Here is a 13,176-nt window from a genome sequence, read left to right as displayed (position 1 = left end):
GACCATACATACTACCCCTACAGAATGTGCATTGTATACAGTAAAAAAATTATCTGAATACGTCATTTATTATATCTAAAAGCCGTAATAATATGTTTAAAGAAATGTTAGAACGGTTGTTAATTATAAAAAAAACAAAGAATTAAATATTCCACAATTAAATTATTTTAACTATTAAAGCTTTATTCGTTTCAGTAGACGATGGCCGATATTTATAATCACCTTCAAACAGTGACGTAATGTTTCCGGCTGTTATAAAAATCCTCTAAATTTTTCTGCAAATATTTTATTACCCGTTCTGAGATCCTCTATCCGTTATTGAGGGAGCAATTTTCCTATGCTTAATTAAAATGGGTTTTTTTTTCTGTTCTTTTGTTAACAAGATATTTAAATTCCTCAATTCAATATTTTACCATGCAATAAATACCCTTCCCTAGTTTCTTTTTGATGTAAATATACCATCTACTTAATCGATAAAATAACAGGCATTTAGCAATAATGTTACAAAAACAGCGTTGCATTTATAAATATTTCGATTTTTAAATCAGTGCTGTGATTTTTTTTTACATTGAAAATATTTTCACGTAATTATTTTGAAATACTTAAAAGAAATTTTCACTATTTTAAAACTAGCATTTTTTATACATCCTGTTTCATATTTTCAGAATACAGAAGAGTATCTATAAACTGTATTGTTTTTTTTTTTAACAATGCTAAATGTATTATATTCAGTATATCATTTCGTCGTGATTGATAATCGACTATAATTCCAATCACACACAAATGCAAGGATATAATGAATAATAAAAAGTAATTACTTAATGAAACGAAATATACGACGCCATGTTGGGATTTTTATTAATGAAAATTAAATTTTGTGATGTATTTATTGTATGTGTGTAAGCTAATGATAATAAATGTTCACATTTTTTTAATATAATTTGATTCCAATCATTGAAAACCAATTCCCTCACGCTTTGCTTTAAGAAATATATATAAACGAGCATCAACAATCTTGCCCTGCTTTTCTCAAGCCTTTTAGTTTGTTTTTTTTTTACACAGGACTACAATATCTTAAATTAGACTCAATTCAGGCGAAGTGAATTATCTTATTAAATATCCCGTATGAGATAACCTATTATTTAGCTTAACTTTCAGGTGTAAAACACACCTTTCTCTAAATGTTTTAAAAGCTTTAAATATAAAGGCCCACTTCGATGGAGAAATGTATTTTATTTACGTATTTTCAAACATTGATATTTCTTCCGGGTTCAATCAACAACAAAAACCTGTCACTTTTCGGCTTCAATGAAGATATCGATCTCATTTAAATGGCTTAATAGTCAATATTATTTGTTTATACCTTAGGTTCGTCTAAATTTCAAGTATTTTCTTAAAGAAGTATGAGTATGAAAAACTTGAAATAATTATAAGTGCGAGTCGAAACTGATAGCTAATCGCTTCATATGATTTTAACTTTAACCAGAACCATTAATCGATATATAGGGGATGTACTTGTGGTGGAAGGGGAGAAGGGCGTCAATAATAATCGGTTCATTAAAAAGGGACAATCTAAATGTATTGGTGTATCATGAGATGAGGAAATATCTAAGATTTTGAAAATAACCCTTCGTTGGGAAAAGAATTTTAATTCATCTCGCGTCACAATAATATAGCGTGCGTACTGCTTTATACAATAAAGCATTACAATAATTATAATTATTGATTTCTTACTGAAGCAGGCTCTGATTTACAGGAGTAAGGAAGAAAATTGTGCTATATTCATTTATTTTTCCTCAAATACATAAAATGAACTAACCCCAACTGGGAAACGTGATCTCACTTAGAACTTTACATCAAAGGGTGCTCACAACCTGTAAGGAAATAATTATTTATTTCTATTAGATAGAATGTGTCGTAAATCCATGCGAGTATAAATAAAATTAGGAAGTGTTAGAAAAATAGTCATGATAATTATTTCTACTCTAGGCACAAATTTTGGGAGAAAAGGAGGCTAGTGGATTATATCGATCCTCAGTGCGTAACTGATACTTATTTCATCGAATTTGAACTCAGAACGTAGCGGCAGACGAAATACCTCTAAGCACTTTGCCCGGTGTGCTAACAATTCTGCCAACTCGCCACCTTAAAATAGTCATGATAATCTTTTCTACTCTAGGCACAAGGCCCGAATTTTGGTGGGAGGTGACAGTCGATTAGATCGACCTCAGTACACAACTGGTACTTAATTTATTGACCCCGAAAATATGAAAGGCAAAGTCGACCTCGGCTGAATTTGAACTCAGAACATAAAGACAGATGAAATACCGCTAAGCGTGCTAACGTTTCTGCCAGTACGCCGCCTTAAAATAGTCATGATAATGTCATGAATTGTCCAGAGGGAACTGTGTAAAATATAATAGACAAGACAGAAAGCCTCCCACTATAAATTTTTTTAATATTTTTAAAAAATAATCCGGAAATTTACTGTCAAATGCAAGCACACATTGAGAAACCCTATATTACTGAATCAGAAAATAGAGTAAATATGAAATGATTGACATTATTCTAGCTAGAACTATAGAACTAAGAACATAGAATAAAGATCTCAGGTGAGATTATAAACATATGGTCACTAAAGTAGTTAGATGTAATACCAATAGAAGTATATGTAGTTTCTAATAACTGAAACAAAGATTACTCAAAAGAACATGATTCCTGCGGGTTTTGAGCTGTCATTATTATCAATGAGTACCAAATGCTGAAAAATTGAGCTCGAGAAATCTTTAAGATGGAATGGATTAAAAGCTATTCTGTTTATATTGTCCTAGAATTTTGTTAACTACCCAGGTTTAACAAATACCTTTCATGATAGAAGTTGTATTCTGGGGTAATTTATATTTCATCTCACTGAAAATATAACTAAAATTTGATTGCTATAATCTTTACATATCGCAACACATCTACGATGGTTAAAACGGAGCTTTTTTTTTTTCTTAAATTTTAAAAGCAAAATTAGTCTGCTACATGGACATTTTTTATCCTCTTGTGCTTGAAAGTATTTTGAATGTGAACCTTGAAAGAAACGGTCATTCCTATTTGAAAGATTATGCCAAAGAAGTTTAGCAAACATCTAGATCTATTTACAACAAAGTAATTTGGGGGACTGAAATCTTTACTAAGCTGTATTTTGACTCACTTTGCACAATAATTACTGGTACTACAATCCAATAAAGGAACCTCTACATGTTCCTCTACCCAGTTAAATCATATTAAATCTCTTTCAAATAGTATCCTGTCATCTTTAAGAAAAGGAAGAACACACTGTCAAGGCTGGAACAACAGCATCTAGCATAGGCCTGTTCAATCAAGACTCACCTTAAGACCAAACAAGAAACAGTGGTTTATGAATCAACATTACATGGTGAAAATGTCTCAGCTATTTAACAGTCTGCAGAGCTGAAGATTTATAATTTTACTCTTAACAGGTTCAATCCCAGCTTTGTGCACCTACTCATTGCAACATGTACATTTTAGAGAATATTTATATTTCTTTATTATTAGTTGTTCTAGTCATAGCACCACACTCAGAATTTGAGTTTTCTAACTGCAAAGGCTACAGCTGCTTTTCTTTTAATGATTTTTCCATCTGAAGCTTGAAGTTTTGCACAATGAAAGACATTCTGAAATGTTGGAATACATTTAAAAAGAAATTTTTAAAGTAACCGAAACAAGGGTCTGCCAAAGTACCACTTAAGAAGTAGATGAGTACACTACACTTAGATTTACATACACACATGTAACACACTTGAAAGAGCATTAGATTAAAAAGAATACCAATACCAGTGTGCATAACATTAGTGATGTATATGCTAACATGGAATGGTACTGGCTGTAATATTTTGTCTCAGAACAACTTCTCAAAGAGACTTGTGTTCTAAAAAAGAAACACTGGGTTTCAATCAGAATACCAGTGGATCACCAGACTTTGGCATGAAGTCTATGGCTGGATGTCTTTCCTAATGTCAATCATTTTACAATGTGTACTGGGTGTCTTTTTTATACCACCAGCACTAGTAATATTGCCATGCAACCTGCAAGACTACAAACCCTGAGTGGGAAGGGAGAACTTTATGCTAATGATCTTGTTCTTCTGGCTGAATGTATTGTAGAATTAGAAAAGAAATTCCAGGTGTGGAAACAAAACCTGGAATCAAAAGGCTTCAGAGTTAATTCAGCAAAGACTAAAGTTCTAGGAAGCAAAAAAACTTATAAAACTACTAATTCCTTCGGGAAAATGGCCTTGCTCAATATGTATAAAGGGTGTTGGTAGAAATTTCATACAGTGTACACAATACAAACTATGGACACATAAGAGGTACAGTTGAACCATAGGAAGGTTAACAGAGAAAGTGGACTTTATATGTGGTACATGCTAAGGTGCAATGAACACTAAGAATACACAGGAAGTAGATTTCCTTGAATGAGCATAAGAGGCATCAGGTGTAATGTGCACAAGGGAAGACTGCACTGGTATGAACATGTAATGCATATAGATGAGGACAGCTGCATAAAGAAGTGCTAATCACTAAATGTGAATGGAACCTGTAGAAGAAGAAGACCTGGGACAAAATGGTGAAAAAAATTACCTTCAGAATTTGAACCTTGTAGAGCAGATGATAAAGGAGCAAAATGATTGGTGATTTGCTATGCTTGAGAAAACTCAGCCATTTAAGTAAAACTGAGGCCCAACAGCATATCGTTTATATCAATGCCTCTGCACACATTCTCACCCCATATCTCATCTTCCTAACATTCCCTACCCTCTATCCATGTTCCTCCATTCACTTCATTCTCCTCCCTCTAATTCTCACTCTCCTTTTACCCTCTTGAAAACTCTACACACAATCTGCCCCTGATGAACCTCTCCTCTATAATTCACCTTCCAAATACCTCACTCCCTCCATCTGTGTTCACACACTGCTTTCCCCTCAATTCTGCCTTCTACCCTCTTGTGAACTTACCTGTCCACTCACCTTGTCCAATCCTCTGTACCACTTATATTCACCTCATATCCCACCTGGCACAAAGCTACCTCCATTAATACTGCTCCCCAGTCATTAAAGGGTCTTGTCTTGCAAGTTACTTAGTGACCTCACTGACACTGGTTCCACAAAAAAAACACTTGTTACACTCTGTAAAATGGTTGCCGTTAAGAAGAAACCATGCTAAAGTAGCTTGGTGAAATCCTTTGGTTTGCCAGCTCCTGTCAAACCATCCAACCCATGCCAGTATGGAAAATGGATGCCTTCATAATATGTGTGTATGTGTGTGTGTATTGTAAAGGGGATTCGTGATATCCAGGGGATTACTTCACTAAGCACTCATGTGAACTCCAGATTAACAAGGTGTTAGAAGGGAAAACAATCCAGTTAATCCAAAGTATTCCACACAAACTGAAAAACCAGGAAATGTTCATCAGTCATAGAGTATAATATAAAACAAATAAAAGAATTAAGATATTTATTATCCAGTTACAATTGTTTCAATAATAAGTGGGATAATTGAATAATTTAACATATTGGAACATATATAAACAATGACTATGCAACTTCATATGATATTAAATGTTAAATGATTCATCCACCCTATCTACTATTGAAACAAGTGTAATTGGATAATAAGTGTGATACCAATATCTTCTTTCTTTTAATTGTTATACATAAAGCAAGCTGGTGCCATGTGAAAAGCACCATGTGGAAAGCACCTGTGCCAGTGTAATGTAATAGAGCACCCTGTATATTCTGTAAAGTGCTTGGTGTTTGGAAGGGCATCCAGCCATAGAAACCTTGCCAAAACAGACAACTGGAGCCTATTGCAATCCTCCAGCTTGCCAGCCTGTCAAAACCGTCCAACCCATACCAGCATGGAAAATGGATGTTAAATGATGACGATGACAATAATGATGACAGTGATATGCAAACACGTCATTATTATCATTTTCCATATGTTCTCTATGCATTGGATGAGCTGATATAGCCAGAGTTCTTATTCAGTACTACTGGTCTCTCAAATGGGTCAGAAATCACATCTTGCTCATACGTTTCATTTTGGCATGATCTTTTGGGGCCTGATATTCTTCCTAACACCAACCAGTTTACGGAGAGTACAGGACATATTGTAATTATGTAACCAGCCATAGAGAACTGATGCTTTTTAGGTCTAACTTTTCTCTCAAGGTACTTACACTCTGTCGAGTATGCACACTGACATTACACATCCATCGAAGCATACTGTCTTCATTTCTTGCGAGCTTACACATGTCCTCAGCAGTCACGGCCCATGTTTCACTGCCATGTAGCATGGCTATTCGTATGCATGCGTCATACAGTCTGCCTTTTACTCTAAGTGAGAGGCCCTTTGTCACCAGCAGAGGTAAGAGCTCTCTAAACTTTGCCCAGGCTATTCTTATTCTAGCAGCTACACTTTCAGCGCACCCTCCCCCACTACAAACTTGGTCACCTAGGTAGCGGAAGCTATCAACTACTTCTAGTTTTTCTCCCTGGAGTGTGCCAAAGGTTGTTTTCTGCACATTTTCAGTGTTTATTGCTCCTGAGCATCTGCCACATACAAAAACTAGTTAGCCTTCCTTTGACATTGCTGCACCTCTTATGTGTCCATAGCTTACACTAGGTACATCTTATGGAGTTTCTACTTACGCCTTTTCTACAGATCGAGCAGGGCCATCTACCTGAAGGGGTTTGTGTTTTGTCTACCTTCCTACTTATTAGGACTTTGGCTTTAGCTAGGTTGACTCTAAGGCCCTTCGATTCTAGTCCTTGCTTCCACACCTGAAACTTCTGCTCTAGTTCTGATAGTGACTCAGCAATTAGGGCAAAGTCATCAGCATAGAGGAGCTCCCAGGGGCATTCCGTCTTGAATTCCTGTGTTATTGCCTGGAGGACTATGATAAATAGGAGGGGGCTGAGGACTGAACCTTGGTGGACCCCTACCTCTACCCGGAATTCTTCACTGTACTCGTTGCCAACCCTCACCTTACTGACAGCGTCCCTGTACATGGCTTGCACAGCTCTCACTAACCACTCATATATATATATATATATATATATATATATATATAATCTCTGTGCTCTACATTATATATTTTAATAATTACTGGTATTTTTATATATGCAATGCATAATATGTTATACATGTATGTATGTTGTTATAATTGTTTTTTTAAGAAAATAAATAAATAGACATAATATAATGTCTAAAAGTTGATGAATACCACCTCTTGATCCCCTCCATTTTCTTATTGCCACATTGTACAGCCATCTGTGTATGTGTATCTGGACACACATATGTACTCATCTATCTATGCTTTTGTATCCATATATATCTACGTATGGTTATGTGTACATGCAGAGGCATGTATATTGGAGTTTTTATAACTATTTATATGGTTTTATAAACTGTTTGTAGGCTTTTTTATGTGCCTTATATTTTTATATTTTCATTTTTATTTTTTATTTTTACTTTATTATTATTTTATATTTGTATTGAATTTTGTAAATCTCTGAAGAGGCCTAGCGAATCATGCAGGTACCCCCATTACATCATTTTCGGATCTTTCTGATTTGGCGGGCGCCACTTTTTATTAACAAGTGGCACCCGCCAAATCAGAAAGATCCCACAGTTTTTCATGTGCAATGAACTAAGCTGACCAAATATGCCGCAAGCGGGGTAGTCAATGACTCTTATATATAGTCCTATGACTGAAACAAGTAAGAAAGTAAGAAAGAAAAAGAAGAAAAAAAACATTTAACAACAGAAAAGTATAATACAATATTAAAACAAATCCATACCTCTTTAAATCAGTAATCCAGGCTGCAGAATTTCAGAAAAAAAAAAAAGAAAACAAATCACCTTAATCTAAGTTTTTCCTCCAAAATTAGTTTCATTTTTGTCTGGGGAGGTTGGAGAATTAATGTTTTCTTCATACAAAGGAGCTATTTAAAAAATATATATCTTAGAGAGGTACATATAATTTGGCTGATTCTTGAAAAAATTTGTGGAGTAATAAGGTTTTATCCTCCTCTGATGAAATAAATAAATATCTGGCCAGGTATTGATGTAAATATTTTGACTGAATACCTGGCCTTTTTATCCATTTTTTTATGTCCCTTCACAAACGTTCAATGTTTTGTGTGTAGATGTGTGGTCAATGAAATTTTCAGAATGGTTTATTACATAATTACTTTAATTTATGTTTTCCCTCCAAAATTAGACTCATTTTTGTCTGGGTAGGTTAGAGAATTAAAGTTTTCCTCACACAAAGGAGTTATTTAAAAAAAAAATATCTTAAATGTTATGTGAGAAAAGAAATATTTTCTAATGGTAAAATACTCTATCTTTTACAAGCGTCATTCTGTATGTCACGCAGTTGAAGAGCAATTTTGTACTATTCACTTGTGTGTGTGTGTTTGGGGGGAGAGATGAAAAAACATAAAAATGAGAAAGTGGCATTTCAGTTTTAGTTATAACTCTGATTGCCTAGCTGTTACGAATAAATTCTACTGAGCTGAACAGTGATGTCGGGTGCAGTTTGTTATTTGAAATATTACAGTTACAGCCATCAATTTTTTAAGGATGACCAGAAAAGTATTGAATTTTGAGGAATGATGGTGTTCTACTGACTACTGTTATATGTCCACGATGTCGGAGTGAATGCATGTACAGAAAGGACCACCATCTCTGGCAATGCAGAAAGAGTTACACTGTCACTACATCTAAAATATGACAGCTCTGTGGTTATTCAAGGGTCCTTTCTTCATAATACACACGTTCGTCCATGGAAAATTGTCCTTTTCATAAACAAATTTCTACACCTTTTTGCAGTCATATCACAGTAATGGAAAACCTGGAATTGTCATCAAAATCTTCTGCAGACCGGAGGTCATGCTGTTGTGAAATAACAGGAAAGTGGCTTCACAAACAGGAACCAATTAGCAGAGAATCAATTAAGGTCGAAATTGATGAGACCTTAATTGTCTGCCAAAAATATGGGAGGGGTCGAATTCTGAGCCAAGTTTGGTTGTTTGGTGGAATACAGTAAACCAGTAAGCATTGCTTTGTTCAGACTCTAATAAATAAAAAACATGACTGGTTCCACTGATCCAGGCATATATCAAACCTGGCTCAGTTATTTATAGCGATTCTTGGGCAGCCTACAGTAATTTAAGCAGTTTGGACTATCACCATTATGTGATAAACCATTCTGAAAATTTTATTGACCACACACATACACACACAAAACTGAAGCCTCCCAACTACATGGATCCAGGTTCAGTCCCACTGTGTGGTACCTTGGGCAAGTGTCTTCTATTATAGCTTCAGGTTAACCAAAGCCTTGTCAGTAAATTTGGTAGATGGAAATGAAGTGCATATATATATACATATATATATATATATATATATATATATATATATATATATATATATACACACACATACGTGTGTGTGTGTTTGTATGTATGTATGTGTGTGTGTGTGTGTGTGTGTGTGAGCACATGCCAAATGGTGAAGGTAAAAGGGTAGTGTACACACTAGCGCAGCTAGAGTGTTTGCCTCCACTGGATCCCACAAAAAAACAAATATTACCTACAGCAGGCCCAAAAGTGCCGCCCCTTTAAAAGTGCCACCTAGAGGAGGACTTCCCCCTCTCAGCTCGCTAGTGGGTGTACACACCCTTTACCTTTGCCAAAATAGCCTGCTGGTCCAGAGAAATGTCACTAATAGCCAAAATATTATCTAAAACACATTTATTAAGCTTGCAAGCAGTCAGCTCCAAATTCCCAATGAATACATGTAGAAAAATATGAAGATTATGAATCTCGTAATTTTTTTAAAAATTAAAATTTTTCTTTAAGAAACACTCAATGCCCCACCTCACCCACCCATCACCTCCCCACTTTCAAAAAACTAAAAACTCAGAATGTTTCACTTTCGTCTAATGTTTCACGCATGCAAAGAATTCTACTGAAATAGCAGATGTCAAAAATATCAGATCACCACCAGAAAACCCGGCATGCTAGAAACAACAGGTAAACAACATTATTTCTGGAAGAACTTTCCCACTAAAAAGCTAAAAGTAAAACATTCGGAGGTGATAGGTGGAGGTTGGGGAAAAGAATTTGAGTGTTTCTTTAAGAAAAATTTAAAAAGAAAACTCTTAAAGATTTGTAATCTCTATTTTGGTGCACGTGTATTTGTAGTCATCGAGTAAGAGAAACATTTATGAAAATGCACACGTAGATAAGTTATGTTGACAGACCATGTTTGCAATTATCTATATAATTGGCTGCAAAGTTTGTATAAAATTAAATTAAATCCAGGTTTAGTCACAGATCGATCTAGTTAGTAAAGTTTTAATAGTTTTGTGACAACATAGTGTCTCGATACATTCTAATGAAAAAGTCAAAGAAAGATAATGCCACTCTCTCTTTGGAAGGGAAATTAACTTTTAAGAATTTTCACAATTTTTTTTTGATTCTGTCTTTTGCAGAATGGAATTAATATAATTATCCAATAAAAAAAGAAAAATTTTAATATTCCCCCCACTCCCTTAATTCCCAAACTTTCCACTGTTTTTCAATTTTTAAAAAAATTCTTGGATTTCACAATGGAATTAATATGATTATCCAATAAAAAAAACGTTTTTTTTAAAATATTTCACCCCTCACCTCTAATTCCAAATCTTTCCATTATCGAGTCTTGTGTGTTTGTGTCGGAGAAAAACATTTACTAACAGAAAATTATGTTATTAAAATAAATTATCCCTAAAATATCTTTAAATTATTATTGCTTCCAGTGTTTCTGGTTTTTGATGAGAAACAAGTTGTATGCAACCCTTCTTTTTCGTTTTTGATGAGACCCTTCGTTGCTGGGAAAATTGGAAGAATGACATAATATGCACTCACTCTTTATTTCCAACAAAACAGACCCTTGTTTATTAGAAATGAGAGTGAACCTTAGCAAGAAGGTCACAGTCAAATTGAAATTTGGATTATACACTTCATGGGCAAGTTTTTGAGTTTTAGTACTTTATCTTCAATAATTTAAACGTATGTTACAGATAGTTTATTTTCATACCGTAATTCTCTGTTGGTAAATGTTTTTCTTGCAACAATTTAAAGGTATGTTAGAAATAGTTTATTTTAATAACATAATTTTCTGTTAGTAAATGATTTTCTCTTACACAAACACAAAACAATTTTGATTTTGAAGTATTCAAAAATTACAGAGATGTACTTGCATAGCAAGAGACCTGACCTGGGATCGTGTCCTGAAACAAAAACAATTGCAGCATGGAAGATGTTTATAAGCCATTTAAAGACACACAAAAACCGTTAGATTCACTTCAACATTTAAATTTAATTTGCCAAAATATTTTTGTCACGATCTCAAGGTGACGAAAATATTTTGGAAAATTAAATTTAAATGTTGAAGTGAATCTAACGGCTTTTGTGTGTTTTTAAATGGCTTATAAACACCTTCCATGCTGCAAGTATCTAAAAAATTATTTGGAAATTATAAAGAGAAATGAATGGCAGAATCAGACTGTCTGTATTTTAAAACCAGAAAAAAAAAAGTTGAAAAGCAGTGGCAAGTTTTAGAATTAGGGAGGTTGGGGTGGAATATTAAAAAAAGATTATTGGCTAATTTGCGCCCTCCCCATGTATTTCCCCCCCCCCCAAATTTCTTTGGTTTTCTATGTTTTTGATATAGGAGATTAGGATGTTGCCCCAAAACACATTTTCAAAATTTTAATTTCCCTCTCCTCATCCCAATTTTTTAATTTTTAACTTTGACCGAAAAATTTTTTTCTGTAAGTCATGTACAAAAATACAAAGATTATGAATCTTGAAGAATTTAAAAAAAAGTTTTTCTTAAAGAAACACTCAAATCCCCTTCCCCAACCTCCATCACCTCCCCACTTACAAAAAGCTGAAAACTCCGAATGTTTCAATTTTAGCTTTTTAGAAACTGGGGAAGTTTTTCCAGAAATAATGTCGTTTACCTGTTGTTTCTAGCATGCCGAGTTTTCTAGTGGTGATCTGATATTTTTGACGTCTGCTATTTCAGTAGAATTCTTCGCATGCGTGAAACATCAGACGAAAGTGAAACATTCTGAGTTTTTAGTTTTTTGAAAGTGATGAGGTGATAGATGGGTGAGGTAGAGGAGTGTTTCTTAAAGAAACATTGAAATTAAAAAAAAAAAATCCCAGATTCGTAATCTCTATTTTTCTACGGGGATTTTTTAAAAAATCGAAAAGTTAAAAATGAATTGAGGTAGAGGTAGGGGAAGGAGAAATTGAAATTTAGAAAACGTGATTTTTGGGAAAAATCGTATTCTCCGATATCGAATACAGAAATCCAAAAAAGAATTTGAACCCCCCCCACCAAAAAAACCCCACAGGAAATGGGCGGTGTACACGTCCTTTACCATCGCCTATACTTAGTATATACACACGTAAACATATATGTAAATATATATGTATACACACGCATCTATGATACCCTTATATATAAATATGTATATATATATATATATAATTATTACAATTAAAAGGGTAAAGGTTTATCAATTTATTAATTTATTAATAAATCAACAATTAATAATTTTTACCAAGCCCTTCGGTATGTAAACACCATTATCGGTGGAGAACTTATTTAAAAGTTCTTATACATTTATAAACATAATTAAGGGATCAGCAAACATTTGCTTCACCACATACCGAAGTTCAGAAATAGCAGCTAAAAAAGCTGAGACTCCAACAGATAGCATTACTTATATATATGTAAGTGTGTGTGTGTGTATATATATATATATATATATATATATATATATATGTATATATGTATATATATATATATATATATATATATATATATATATATATATATATATGTATATATATATATATATATATATATATACATATACACATACATACATGTGTCTGTGTGAGCGTGCGTACGTGCGTGGAAGTAATACGAATGTAAACGCAAACTGAAGTGACTGAAAAAGTAAAATCTGCAAGAAAAAAGAAGCAAAAAAACTGAATAAAATCGGAATCTAGAAAAGCCCAGAAACAAGGGCAGACAACT

General features: G+C 33.9%; 1 pseudogene; it reads left to right on the top strand.

The window, feature by feature from the left end:
* Positions 1-8,597: 8,597 nt before the first annotated feature.
* On the top strand, positions 8,598-10,581 carry LOC149133276 (uncharacterized; annotated as a pseudogene).
* The last annotated feature ends 2,595 nt before the right edge of the window (positions 10,582-13,176 follow it).

Source organism: Octopus bimaculoides, chromosome 11 (genome assembly GCF_046866305.1).
Source record: "Octopus bimaculoides isolate indiv1 chromosome 11, ASM4686630v1, whole genome shotgun sequence".
Classification (NCBI taxonomy): Eukaryota; Metazoa; Mollusca; class Cephalopoda; order Octopoda; family Octopodidae; genus Octopus; species Octopus bimaculoides.
The sequence above is the reverse complement of the archived record's forward strand: the minus strand, read 5'-3'. Positions and strand labels throughout refer to the sequence as shown.